The sequence below is a fragment of the Nicotiana tomentosiformis genome, chromosome 1 (assembly GCF_000390325.3).
Source record: "Nicotiana tomentosiformis chromosome 1, ASM39032v3, whole genome shotgun sequence".
NCBI lineage: Eukaryota > Viridiplantae > Streptophyta > Magnoliopsida > Solanales > Solanaceae > Nicotiana > Nicotiana tomentosiformis.
Window position 1 is genome coordinate 71,315,475 of NC_090812.1, and position 15,209 is coordinate 71,330,683.

The following is a 15,209-nucleotide window of genomic DNA, read 5'->3' on the forward strand; positions in this document are numbered from 1 at the left end:
CAAGATTATCATCGATAAACATCAACAATTGAATTTGTTATCACAATGATAGTATAAGATTTGAAGGAACGCTTAAGCAAAGATCTCAAAATAAAAGTCTCTTATTCTAAAACCCTCGTCCCGATCCCATTAATTCCTAGACGGTTCCCCTCGATGTAGAAACGTTAACCGCGCGGCATGAATCGCAAAATCTTCACAAGGATCGATGGGTTTATACAGTTCACCACAACAACCTTCCCTTATATATGTTATATGCGCAGAGAGATTTCTTGTTCTGGCCCACAAAGAACAATATAGACTTGTCAACACAAGTAAAAAATGTGAATAGCTCCTTGTTATCTGGTTTCAAGCATGTCAGCTTGATGATCCGCTCAGCCCATTTCAACTTTTTGTAATCGTCCAATACCAAGACAAAGAGCTCGTGTTTTACTAGTTGAGCGAATGAGAGCCGGCCAATCCAATCGAAGAGATTAGTGCTGCTCAACTTAGAGAAGAAACCACCACCTCTAAGAAAAGTAGTATGACCAATGTAGCTCTCATTAACCATATCCAAAACATCAACTTCAATATCAAGATCATTGTTTACCCGAAAAATGGATAAAGTTGAATTTATACGTAGTTCCGAAGATATGTGGCGTAACTTAACACAAAATACAAGGATAAATAAAAAGTGTAAATATAGATTGGGGAGAATGCTAAAATAGATAAGGTTATCAGGAACAATAAATCTCACGATTCAGTAAATAGAATCAATCTAAGAAATCTGAAAGAACAGTTCTTTCTGTAGAAGAATATAGCCCTTTTATTACAATGTAAGCCTTTGAAAAACCTGTCCTACAGAAATAGTAACCAAGTCCTTTTATAGTGGAGGGATTTGGCTCTAAGCATAATAAAATAAACATTCAGTAGGAGACCCATGATAAGTCAGCTTTTCCATAATTTCTGCCAAGATTCTCTCTAGTGGGATTGCAACGGCTTTTGTCTGTGAGCTCGATCTTGCTTAGAACCCTCGATTTTGGTTTGAGCTTGATTTCGGCTCGAACTGATGATCTTGGTTCGAGCCCGATCCTAGCTCGAGCCCTCGAATTGATTCGATGTCAACGTCGGTTGGTCTCTGGATTGTCAGCATGGTAGATTTTGATTCGAGCTTGGTATTGATATCGAACTTGACGGATCGGCCTCCCCAGATTCGAGGATAATTTGCTCCACCTTCGGGATCTCACTTTGATAAATTATCATTTGAACTCGATCGGACGTGCTAAGGCCGAAACCTATTTCGACCGTATACAGATAGTCCCCTCGTTTCCCAGAAAGAATGTGGCGAGAAACGATATGATTTTTTAACAGCTCGATCGGATTATATCCTGTCATTTCCATCGGGTTCGACCATGATGCATCTGGTAGCTGTCCCATCGGTTTAGTCTTTCAAGGCATTTAACACATGTCAGGCGGTGGTCGGCCACTGTTGATATTGAACCTCCATCGCTTGGACCTATAAATAACCCTTTCTTTTATCTTTTACCATTTTTACATCTTCTATCTTCTAAATTTTCCAAGTTCTTCTTCGTACTCTCCATCTTACCAGTAAACCTGTGATTTCTTTCCGCAAAATCCCTCTTCAATTCTACCAGATCTTTGTCCCTTTCTTCTACTCTCCACCTTTGAATTCTGAAATGGCGAAAACATCGCAAATCATTCCTCAGAAAGAGAAAGCTTCATCTTCACAGTGTGCCGCCAATGAGACACCGGCAGAACCACGTCCTGAGGAGTGTGTTCCCGGGGCGTGTGTCCTTACTTCAGATTTTAGGTTCATCGGTCCCTGGCCGGTGTGAGCCTGTATCGAGGTACATGTGTTCGATAACCGAAAAGCACCTCGAACAGCTAAAGAAAGATTGCAATTGGGGTGAGAAAGAAATAATAATTCCTACGCCCGACGAAGATATCACTTCTTACGTGAAGGGGTTTTTGAATGTGTATACTTACCCTTTCACTTTGGGTCCCTTTAATTCTGTTATTATTGACTTCTGTCGACAATACCAAGTAACCCTAGGCCAGGTCCATCCTTCTTTGTGGCGGATCATTATCCTGATCCGATATTTTGTGAGCAAGATCGAGGGGATGTCGTTCACCCTCGATCATCTTATCCGATTGTACCGTCCTCGACTTTTTCGAGGGGGGTTAATAAAACTCCAGTGTCGGGCTACCAAGGCTATGTTCTCGAGTATTGACGAGGACAGGAACCGGGGTTGGATGGGCAGGTTCGTTCGAGTAAGGACTTCGGACCTAATCCCGACTGAAAAGATGCCCTTTCCAGAGGAGTGGAATATGAAACGTAAGTGTGATCTTGCTGTTACTTCTATTTTCTTCTTTCATTTATTCTCTCATCGACACTCCCCTTTCTTCTTGATGTAGCGGTTCCCTGGATGCCCGGAGCAATCCCCGATCTCAAGAACTGGGTACTAGCCATTGTTTCGACCTCTACATACGCCGAGCGCTCATGGCGTGATTTGTTAAAGGGTCGGTGGGAGGCCAAAAATCACGGTAAGCCCATTTCTCGGACTCTTTGATGATCCAAACGAGGCAGTTTTCAAAATATTTTATTAAGGTTTCCCATATACAGGTTTGGGTAAAGACGCGGTTTTGAGGCCCTTGCCCAATGAAGAGGGAATTTCGGCCTCTGTCCCAAAGCCGGTGAAGGAAAATAAAAGGAAGAGAGCCTCGGTTCCCGAATATCCAAAACCGAAGAAGAGGACAGCTCGTAAGCCGAACAAGAATGTCATTTCTTTGACCGTGGAATCTATTCTGCGTCTAAGGGATGAAGATGAAGAATAAGAAGAAGAGAACGATGAGTGCGCTCTGGCAGATCGAACGAAGAGAACCACTGATGCCTCATCGCCGGCTGGATCGATGATGCTCTATGAGGCTCCGCCTCGAACTGAAGATATACCGGAGAAAGATTCGGGTAGAGTCCCCGAACTATCGGATATCAAAGACGCATCTCATCGGAGTCAACCGGCAGGGGATATGATCGAAGAGGCCCTCGAATCCCTTCGAACTGAGGGGAACGCTCCAGGCGATCTATTTGGGGCAGCAGCAGTCGAGGATTCGCCTACCTTTCCCGCTTTTTCCGCAGGGGCGATTCGAGAAGCTCAAGCTCTGGGAGCCCTAGTTTCCCTTCGTTGGATTTCGGGTACTAATGGTAATTTTTCTCAACACCAAGTCCCCAGGCTTGAAATGGCGGAGCTTGGTTCTTCGATTATAATATCTTTTGATTCGCTGCTTTTGGGCAGCCAATTGGACGAGTGCAGCTTCTCGTCTTTCGTCCGATAGTTCGAGGCTTGTATTCATAGCCTCGTTATTTGATTCTTCCATCGCGAATCAAAATCTGGCACTGGGTTCACCCACTTCGACTGGTAGTAATGCTTCAGACCCATATACTAAGGAGAATGAGGTCTCCCCCGTACTGAATTTTAACGTTGTCCGATATGCCCAAAGGACTTAGGGCAGGATTTTTCTCCATCTCCCTTTAGCATTGGTCAACCTTTTCTTTAAGTTTTGAATGACAGTTTTGTTTGTTGATTCGGCCTACCCATTCCCACTGGGGTGGTATGGCGTCGATAGTATCCTTCTTATTTTGTGGTCTTCGAGGAATCTTGTTACTTTGCTGCCAATGAATTGTTTTCCATTGTCGCATACTATTTCGGCAGGAATCCCGAATCGGCATATGATATGATCCCAGATAAAGTCTATAACTTCTTTCTCTCTTATTTTCTCGAACGCCTGCGCTTCAACCCATTTAGAAAAATAGTCAGTCATAAATAAAATGAATTTGGCTTTACCTGGGGTCGATGGCAGAGGGCCGACGATATCCATTCCCCATTTCATGAATGGCCATGAGGATAGGACCGAATGGAGTTGTTCTCCTGGTTGGTGGATCATCGGTGTGAACCTCTGACATTTGTCACATTTACGAACAAATTCCTTCGCATCTTTGCCCATATCGACCCAATAATACCCTATTCTGATTATTTTTCGAACTAACGTATCGGCTCCAGAGTGATTCCCGCAAGTACCCTCGTACACTTCCCGTAGGATATAATCTCCCGGACCCAAGCACACTGCCAAGGTTCCATCGAACGTTCTTCGGTACAGTGTTCTGTCCGGAGCCAATATGAATCGAGCAGCTTTAGTCCGTAGGGTTCTGGAATCCTTAGGGTCCGATGGGAGTTTTCCGCTCTCCAAGTATTCAATATACTTGTTTTCTCCAATCCCAGGTTAAGTTTGTAGAATTTATTTCGGCGTGACCTTCTTCGATTACCGATCTCGAAAGTTGAACAACATTCCCCGAATCATCTACCTCGACCGACGACCCTAAATTCGCAAGCGCATCGGCCTCATTATTCTGCTCCCGTGGTACATGCCGTAAACTCCATTGTTTGAAATGGTGCAAAGTGACAAGCAGTTTATCTAAATACCTTTGCATCCTACCTTCTCGAACTTCGAAGATTTTGTTTACTTGACTCACCACCAGCAAGGAGTCGCAATTGGCTTCAATGACTTCTGCTCCCAAGTTTCTAGCTAGCTCGAGACCTACAATCATGGCTTCATACTCGGCCTCATTGTTAGTCAACCTGATAGTTTCAATAGATTGCCTAATAGTGCTACCCGTGGGTGGTTTCAAAACTATGCCTAGTTTGAACCCTTTTACGTTCGAAGCCCCGTCCGTAAAAAGGATTCATACCCCCGATGATGTACCTGATTTCAACAATTCTTTTTCGACTTCGAGTACGAGTGTTGGCGTGAAATCGGCCACGAAGTCTGCTAAAATTTGAGACTTGATGGCCGTGCGGGGTTGATATTTGATATCGTACCCGCTGAGTTCGACGGCCCATTTAGCCAGTCGGCCTGATAACTCGGGTTTGTGCAAAATATTATGAAGCGGGTAAGTGGTTAACACACATATGGGATGACATTGAAAGTACTGCCTTAACTTTCTTGAGGCGTTTATCAGTGCAAGCGCCAATTTTTCTAAGAGCAGATATCTAGTTTCCGCTTCTCCTAAGGTTCGACTCGTATAATAAATGGGGAATTACGTACCTTGCTCTTCCCGAACTAGGACACCGCTTACGGAGACTCCCGATACTGCCAAGTACAAAAAAGGGTTTTCATCTGTTTTTGGAGTGTGAAGTAGTGGTGGGCTTGATAGATATCGCTTTAGTTCCTCTAATGCTTGTTGGCACTCCGGGGTCCAAGCAAAATCGTTCTTCTTTTTGAGTAGAGAGAAAAATTTGTGACTTCGGTCAGATGATCTTGAGATGAACAGGCTTAAGGCTGCAATCTGACCTGTTAGCCTTTGTACAGCCTTCACGCTGTCCACAACGATGATGTCTTCGATGGCCTTGATTTTATCGAGGTTAATCTCTATTCCCCGATGTGATACCATGAAGCCGAGGAACTTGCCCGAACTGACCCCGAAAACACATTTCTCGGGGTTGAGCTTCATGTTGTATTTCCTTAAAATCTCAAACGTTTCCTGCAAATGGGTCAAATGGTCCTCTGCGCGTAGGGATTTAACTAACATGTCATCAATATAAAATTCCATTGATTTTCCTATTTGTTCTTCGAACATTTTATTTACTAGGCATTGGTAAGTAGCCCCTGCGTTTTTTAGCCCGAAGGGCATCACATTATAACAATACGTTCCATATTTGGTGACAAACGAAGTCTTTTCCTGGTCCTCCGGGTTCATCTGGATTTGATTATACCCGGAATAGGCATCGAGAAAAGTGATGGTCTCGTGGCCGCCCGTGGCATCAATCATGCGATCGATGTTAGGCAGCGAAAAGGAATCTTTGGGGCATGCTTTATTCAAATCCTTATAGTCCACACACATTCTAAGTTTGTTCCCTTTTTTAGGGACTACAACTACGTTGGCTAGCCATTCGGGATATTTCACCTCACGAATGGACCCTATTTTGAGAAGCTTGGTTACCTCGTCGTTTATGAGTGTGTGCTTTCTCTCTGACTGGGGTCTTCTATTTTGCTTCACCGGTCTGAACCTGGGGTCCAAACTTAGCAGATGCGTCGTTATGTCCGGCGGGATCCCTGTTATATCTAAATAGGACCATCCAAAACAATCGATGTTATCAATAAGAAATTGAATGAGTTTCTTCCTGAGTTCGGGGCTCAACCCCGTTCCCAAGTATACCTTTCGCTCAGGCCAGTGCTCGATCAATATGACTTGCTCTAGCTCCTCGATTGTTGATTTGGTGGCGTCGCAGTCATCGGGCATCACGAAAGATCGAGGGACCCTTTGGTCATCATCCTCTTCAATTTTCTGGCATGTTCTCCTTCCGAGCCTAATCCTTTTATCGGTGAGAGTGAGGACATTGGTTTAGCTTCGTCGACGGCAAATATTTCCTTTGCGGCTGGCTGTTCTCCGTACACCATTTTGACACCTCCCGATGTCGGGAATTTGAGGGCCTGGTGTAGGGTCGAAGGCACAACTCTCATGTTGTGGATCCATGGTCGTCCGAAAAGGGCATTATATCTCATATCGCCTTCGATCACGTGAAACTTTGTTTCCTGGATGGTTCCGGCCACGTTTATTGGTAGGATTATCTCACCTTTGGTGGTTTCACATGCCATGTTGAACCCGTTCAGGACCAGAGTTGCGGGTACGATCTGATCCTGTAGGCCGAGCTGCTCTACTACCTTCAATCGGATGATGTTGGCCGAGCTACCTGGATCGATTAACACACACTTAATTTTAGTTTTATTCATGAGTACGGATATTACCAGTGCGTCGTTATGAGGTTGGATGACCCCGTCTGCATCTTCATCGTCAAAGGACAAAGTCCCCATGGGTGCGTAATCTTGAGTCCGAGATCGTTTTTCCCTCACCGTCGATGTTTTAATACGTTTAAGTATTGGTCCCTGAGAGGTATCGATGCCTCCGATGATCGTATGGATGACGTGCTGCGGTTCTTCTTGCTCATTTTGCTTGCTGAAATACCTGCTTTTAAAATGGTTCTTCGCCCTATCACTTAGAAATTCCCGAAGGTGCCCTTTGTTAAACAAGCGAGCTATTTCCTCCCTTAGTTACTTACAATCTTCCGTTCTGTGGCTATGGGTACCATGATATTCGCACGTTTAATTGGGATTTCTTCGAGCAGGATCGGCCTGTATGGGTCGAGGCCATTTAGTGTCTTTAATGCGTCCGATGGCTGACATGAGAGCGGATGCACCAACGCTGAAGTTATATTCCGATAATTAAGGTGCTTCTATAGGATCGACATATTTATCGAAGTCGCTCTTACTCATAAGCCCACGAGAACTTTGTCCTCGATCAATCCTTCGATTGTTACGAACTGCATTGCGTGTTGAACCGTTATTCATCCGATCCGCAATGTATGGTCGATATCGGTCTCTGTTCGACCTTCGTTCTCTGTTGATCTCCTTTTGGTTTTTAGTAACTGTCCTGTTCTGATGAACGGGTCCGTACGGAGCTCCCAACTAATCATCCTCGACCCTAATTTTTGATTGATATCGGTTGTGTATGTCTGCCCAAGTTATCGCTGGATACTCGATCAAATTTTGTTTCAGCCGATGTGATGCTATCGAACTTAGCTCGTTCAACCCTTGGGTGAAAGCTTGTACGGCCCAATCGTCCGTGACCGGGGGTAATTCCATGCGTTCCATTTGAAATTGGGATACGAATTCCCTCAGCATTTCATCCTGCCTTTGCTTTACTTTGAAGAGGTCTGATTTCCTTGTTGTAACCTTTATGGCACCAGCATGTGCTTTTACGAACGAATCTGCTAACATGGCAAAAGAATCGATGGAATTCGGCGGTAAATTGTGGTACCAGATCATCGCTCCCTTCGAGAGGGTCTCCCCGAACTTTTTCAACAACACGGATTCGATCTCATCGTCCTCCAAATCGTTGCCTTTTATAGCACATGTGTAAGAGGTGACATGTTCATTAGGATCGGTCGTACCATTATATTTGGGAATTTCGGGCATACGGAATTTTTTGGGGATTGGCTTCGGTGCCGCACTCGACGGAAAAGGCTTTTGTATGAATTTTTTCGAATCAAGCCCATTTATCATTGGTGGAGCCCCCAGGATTTTATCGACCCTGGCATTGTACATTTCCACCCTCTTGTCGTTGGCTTCGACTCGTTTTGTGAGTTCCTCGAGCAATTTAGTAATTCCGGGAGTAGTCCCTGATTCTTGCTCGTTAGATTTCACTATGGCAGGCTCTGTTCTGGGGTGACTTCTCGAAGTGGATTGGAATCCGGCCTGCTTTGTGCGCGAGTTTGGCTCTGTAGCTGAGCTATCGCTACTTGTTGGGCTTGTAGTATCTCGAAGATCATACATAAGCTGGCCCCGATTTCTCCCGTATTTTGGGTGTCTCGGGCTACGGATCGAGTACCGCCCTGAATGCTTCTTTCCGGTTCGGAACGCTGGTTCGCCTCGAAAGATATTTGTGAATTGACATCCAATGGTATTTCGGCTCAAATTTCGGGTACTTCGATTCGAGCCTCGGGTGCCAAGCTATCGTTAATTGGCCTTCCGACCCCGGGTGCCAAGTTATTGATTTTATCTTGAAGGCCGGCTTCGTAATCGATCGGTGAAGCCATTTGATTGGTGGTTATTCGTAGCTGATCCGAAATTCAAGAAGTTTTCGGAAATAAGTGCAAAGCACAATGGCGTGTTTTTTCAGATTTATATCAAATGACCACTGTTATCCTCGGCCCCACGGTGGGCGCCAAACTGTTTACTCGAAAAATGGATAGAGTTGAATTTATACGTAGTTCTGAGGATATGTGGCGTAACTTAACAAAAAATACAAGGATAAATAAAATGTGTAAATATAGATTGGGGAGAATGCTAAAATAGATAAGGTTATCAGGAACAATGAATCTCAGAATTCAGTAAATAGAATCAATATAAGAAATATGAAAGAACGATTCTTTCTGTAGAAGAATATAGCCCCTTTATTACAATGTAAGCCTTTGAAAAACCTGTCCTACAGAAATAGTAACCAAGCCCTTTTATAGTGGAGGAATTTGGCTCTAAGCATAATAAAATAAACATTCAGGGAGAGACCCATGATAAATCAGCTTTTTCATAATTTCTGCCAAGATTCTCTCTAGTGGGATTGCAACGGCTTTTGTCTGTGAGCTCGATCTTGCTTAGAACCCTCGATTTTGGTTTGAGCTTGATTTTGGCTCGAACTGATGATCTTGGTTCGAGCCCGATCCTAGCTCGAGCCCTCGAATTGATTCGAGGTCAACGTCGGTTGGTCTCTGGATTGTCAGCATGGTAGATTTTGATTCGAGCTTGGTAATGATATCGAACTTGACACGGATCGGCCTCCCCAGGTTCGAGGATAGTTTGCTCCACCTTCAGGATCTCACTTTGATAAATCATCGTTTGAACTCGATCGGACATGCTAAGGCCGAAACCTATTTCGACCGTATACAATCATCATCCACCGTTTCAACATGCCAAATACAATATGCAACCTCGCTTCTAAAGAAAACCTTAATTTTCTTCCTCTTTCCAATTGGCTCATTGTTCTGATTTTGCAAATTAAGTGGTGGTGGTAATTTAACGGCTTACCAGGTATAAGTAGTTTGATAAATTCCAATCCTAAGAGCGAAAATTTCATAAGCGAGTGAATATTCATCTTCATAAATAGAATCCAACTTGATAGCTTGTTTAGATGGAACAAACTCCAAGGCCATGCACAGACTAGGATTTTGTGGATTCGGGATTGCAAGCCTTTGGCACGATGCAGGGCACCGTATGCGGTATCTCAAAGGAGAAGAAGCACTAGAAGTTTTCTCCAGATATAAGCCTCGACTACTCCAACTAATTCTAGTAAATGGAATTGTGGATCGAGCAGTAATCACGTCCACGTCATCCAAACAAAAACTATGTGATTCATGAAGGTACGAGAAATGAGGGTGCAGAAATAGGGTATTACAACACTTGCAAACACATTTGGATCTGAACAAAGACAAAAGTGGCAAGAAGGTCAAGATGTATTATATAATTTCATCTGTAAGTTGTTGCCCTTGTAGTTTCATGACTTTGGCGCAGTTACTAGTCGTTGGCGCAGTTGCTTGCAATGACTAGTAACTGCCCCAAAGTCATGAAACTACAGGGACATCATCTTACAGATGAAACTATATTATACATCTTGACCTTCTTGTTAGGTTTTTGGGTTTTTTTCCTATCTATGTGGATAAATAAAATATCTTTTGGACCTAGCATACTTTGACCTATAGCCCACTAATATCAAGACATATAAATATAATATATTTTAGTTTAGAAATACAACAAGAGAGAAAACATAATGGTGCATCTGTTTTTGAAGCCTTGTGAGAGAGAAAAGTATGTTCTTTTGCTTCAAAGACTTTTTGCTCAGGCAGTTCGCTTAAATTAGTATTTCCTGACTTGTTAACCATTGGATCGTACTTAATTTTGAACTTGGAGTTTCTAACATGTGTTTCTTGGATTTCAACAGTGGAGATTGGATTCAAAGTCTGTAACTTCGATTTTGGAGGCGTGAACAGTATCTCGTTTTTGGGGTGATTTCTTTTCTTTCTTCAATTATTTTGGTGCTATCTTTTATGTATTGTTTCTCTTGGTTTGCCACTTGCTTTGTGGCCAATTTAAAGAAATTTTATAACTCTTATTGATTGATTTAGTGGAGCTTTGAGGGCCTTTGGTCCCGTGGTTTTTACTCTTCACATTGAAGAGGTTTTCCACATAAATCTTTGTGTCTCGTGTGATTGATTATTTTTACCTTGCTATATTTATGGTGGTTGATATACTTACTGCCCGTATACATTTGTGCTTGAATTTGTTTGTTTTCTTTTTGTTTAAATAGATTGGAAAAGTTTGACTTGGGTATTATTCCACTGCTACCTCGTCGTGCACATTACTTGTACTTGTCATTTCAACACTTCTTGCCACTTTCGTCTTTGTTCAGATTCAAATGTGTTTGCAAGTTTTGGAATACCCTATTTCTGCACCCTCATTTCTCGTACCTTAATGAATCACATGATTTTCGTTTGAGTGACGTGGACGTGACCACTGCTCAATCTACAGTTCATGTTACCAGAATTAGTCGTAGTTGTCGAGTCTTATGTGAGGAGAAAACTTCTAGTGCTTATTCTCCTTTGAGATACCGCATATGGTGCCCTGCATTGTGTCACAGGCTTGCAATCCCGAATCCACAAAATCCTAGTATGTGCTTGGCCTTGGAGTTGGTTCCATCTAACCAAGCTGCCAAGATAGTTTCTGTTTATGAAGATGAATATTCACTCGCGTATGAAATTCTCGCTCTTGGGATTAGGATTTATCAAACTACTTATACTTGGCGAGCCGTTAAGGTACCACCACCACCTAATTTGCAAAAGAAGAAAAATGAACCAAGTGGAAAGAGGAAGAAAAATGAGGTTTTTTTAGAAGCGAGGTTGCTTATTGCATTTGGTATGTTGAAACGGAGGATGATGGTCTTGATATTGTCATATTGAAGTTGATGTTTTGGATATGGTTAACGAGAGATACATTGGTCATAATACTTTCCCTAGAGATGGTTGCTTCTCAATGGTGGGCTTGTGCAACAGTAATCTCTTGGATTGGAATGGCCGGTTCTCATACGCTCAACTAGTAAAAATGAGCTCTTTGTCTTGGTGTTAGACTATTACAAAAAGTTGAAATGGGTTGAGCCGATCATCAAGCTGACATTCTTGAAACCAGATAACAAGGAGCTATTCACATTTTTTGCTTGTGTTGACAAGTGTATATTGTTCTTTGTAGGGCAGGACAAGAAATCTCTCTGTGCCGTGTGATATATTTAAGGGGAAGTTAACAACTGGTGAAATGTATAAACCCATCGATTCTGGTGAAGATTTCGCAGTTCATGCCACACGATTAACGTTCTACAGGGAGGGGAACCGTCTAGGAATCAATGGGGTCGGGAGGGGGGGTTTTAGAATAGGAGACTTTTATTTGAGATCTTTGCTTTAGAGTTATGTCTAAATTTCCCTTTTTCCTTGTTTCCTTCAAATCTTATATTAGTGTACGCTTTATCATTGTGAAAACAAAGTCAACTGCTGATTTATATCGATGATAATCTTGCAATATTTGAGTGATTTATTATGTAATCCATTCTTATGTGGCTGATGTTTTCATTAGTGCTATAATGATCAGATATAGTGGTGTAACTCTGCTTGTCCTTTTGTTTTATGCCTCTTGAGGTGTCATACTCCTCATCTCTGCCAACTCTAAATCTTTGTGAGATCTAGTGTGCATGTTTAGGTCATCCATCCAGATCAAACTATGCTGACAGTAGCCTTATAAATTTTGTACTAGGTGCCGCCAGTATTTGTCGTATGCAGTTCAAGTAAACTGGCTACCACTTTAGCGAGCAATTTAAATATACAGATAAACTATTTTGTATCTGCCTCAGTTCGAAAAAAAATTGTAGTGTGGATATACTTTCCTGTACTTATCCCTGTTTAGAATGATGATTAGCACTTTATTGTTAAAGTTTGGTTCTTTCATCTGTTTTGTCTATTTCCCACTGTTGAGGATATCATATAACTGCATTGTTTGCTACAATTTTCGTACATGCCATCAATTTGTACTCCAAAGTAAGTTCTGAATATAAGATCTAAATCTCTAGTAATATAAAGTTTCAGTTAGAGATTGAAGCATAGTAGTTGTAATATAAAGTTTCAGGATTTAATCTTTCTCCTAACTTGCCGGCGTGAAGGTCAAGGATGATACCAACTGTTACACAGCTTGCTATTGTTTCACATTTCAATTTTCTACTGCTGGTGCTGTCTTCTACCCATTTGAACGCCTTACAATGTCCAAGAAGGTATATTGTTCTTTGTTTCAGTTAAAGATAAGACTATAGTAAAGATAAGTAATGCGTGTATATCATATTCTATGACAAAACTGCAATACAGTCCACTATGAAATAATGTGAAAGGATTTTTGATTTTTGAATGATTCTTGATTTTTGAGTCTTTGCTAGTGTAAAATCAGTAACAATTCCTGAAATTCAAAACAAGCTCGTATATGAAATAATGTGAAAGGATTCAAACCCCAGTAATTGTTCCTGAGGTTTGAACCCTAGTGAAACAATGTGAAAATAATTCAAAACCAAGTAATCTTGTTGGAGTTTGAACCAATAAAGGTGGGATTTGAACCTATAAGGCTTGAATTTGAGTAGTATGCTAGAATTTTACTTTTAAAAGTTCTAAAATTCAATACTGTGTATTTGTGATATTTTTGTCTTAACGCTTTTCAAAATTAGTAATATTTAGAGGTTTGGCCAAACAAATTTTAAGGCACATGTCCAAGTAAAAAATACCAATATAAACTACGAGTGGCAAAATTAGCCCATAAAAATATGTCTCATATGACACTACTAGAAATTGGAGCTATGGCAACGCTTTTTATTGCTAGGGATCAGTAACCGTTACTATAGATGGTGTATTGTTACAGTTTTAACCGTTACAAATAATTATTGGAACTACCGGGACACTTAGCAACCGAACCGTTATAATAGTCTTAAAACCGTTCCGATAGAGGTATATATGGCAACGTTTTGTATAACCGTAGCAATAAATCTATCTATGGTAATGGTTGGATAAATTGGTTTTGCTATCGCGACGGTCATTAATCCCCTCCTTATTTTTCACCCAAATTTTCTATACCCGCTAAAATGAAAGGGGCCCAAAATATGATTTTCAATTTTTATTTTTTAGTTATCTAATAAAATACCAAATATGTAAACCCCTAATTTTAGCGTACAAGTCACACTAGATCTTTAGCATTCTCCTCCAGGCTCAACACCTCTATGCTTTCGGAAATTACGAGGAGACGATCGACAATCTCCTCCAGGCTCAACAACTCCTCCATAATCGGCCGCACCGGAGGCGGCATACTAATCCTTTAGAGTTTCTCCAAATCTGAAAATCGGTAAATATACTCTTAATTGCAAAAATTTCTTAACTCGTGTGGGTGTTGATTTTGGGCCTCATTCATGAATTAATCAATTCGGTATATCAATCTTGAAAGTGGGTCTCAACTTGAGTATAAGCTCATGGTTGAAGGCTTAATTTTTTGCAGCTTTTTTAATTTATTTTTGTTTAAATTTTTGGGTTGGTTTTTTGTATTTTTGTTTAAATTTCTGGGTTGGTTGCTCGTGGGTTGATTTTTTGTGTTTTTGTTTAAATTTCTGTGTTTCTGTAAGTTTCCTTCATGTGGGATTTTGGTTTTGTATTTGTTTGACGGTTAATTTTGTGTGTGTGTTTTGTAGTACAGCCACTCCCAAAGCTTAAAGTCCAGATGCAGAGAAGCCATTGAAGAAACAAAGAAAAAGATAGATACAGAAAATCCAATTCTGTGAGAAAAAGGTGTGTTCTGTCTTTATGTACAAAGTGAAAAAAGTCACGGATAATTTAAATAATCTTGGGAATTTGCTGCTTAATTATGCTTCTGATTGGTTAAAGTTAATCTGATTCTTCTAATTTAATTAAATATCTTGCTTTTGAAATTGTACTATGAACATAATTAAAAGGTTTTCTTTATCAACATTTTAAAACTTTTAACTCTTGAAATATAAAATGTATGTACCTGGTAACATTTCATCACTTCTATGGATTTATTAGCTTGTTGGACAATTTGGATTATGAATAGTTTTATTTTGTTATTTATATAAATTTTAGTGTTTTATAGTTTATTGTAAATATATATGTAAATCTTTATTTACAACAAGGGCAATATTTTCAATTCAATTAAACTGTTACAATAGCTAACAGAACCGTTGCCATAGGACATACAAACCGTTCCAAAATAATCTAAAACCCGTTGCATAGTTCAACCGTTGCAATATCTTAAAGAAATCGTTGCCATTTCTATAATAGCCGTAACGGTTTAATAGACATAGTAACGGTTATTTACCGTTGCATTAAACGTTATGGTAACAGAATTCAACTGTTGCAGTTGATAAGAATAATCGTTCCAATAGGAAGAGGGAAAACTGTTGTGATAGACTATACTATAGAAACGGTTATCTGAACCGTTCCAAAAACCGTTCCTTAAGATCTATAGGCACGGTAGCTGGTGGAACGGGCACTGAGCCATTGCAATACCTCTATGGCAACGATTTA

At 41.0% G+C, this 15,209-nt stretch overlaps 1 long non-coding RNA gene across 1 annotated transcript; it reads left to right on the forward strand.

Annotated features, from left to right (window-relative positions):
- The first annotated feature begins 13,758 nt into the window (after positions 1-13,758).
- Positions 13,759-14,865, forward strand: LOC108948303 (uncharacterized). The gene is made up of 2 exons (XR_011410840.1): positions 13,759-14,016; positions 14,357-14,865. It is a non-coding gene; the product is annotated as an uncharacterized lncRNA (long non-coding RNA).
- Positions 14,866-15,209: the final 344 nt, after the last annotated feature.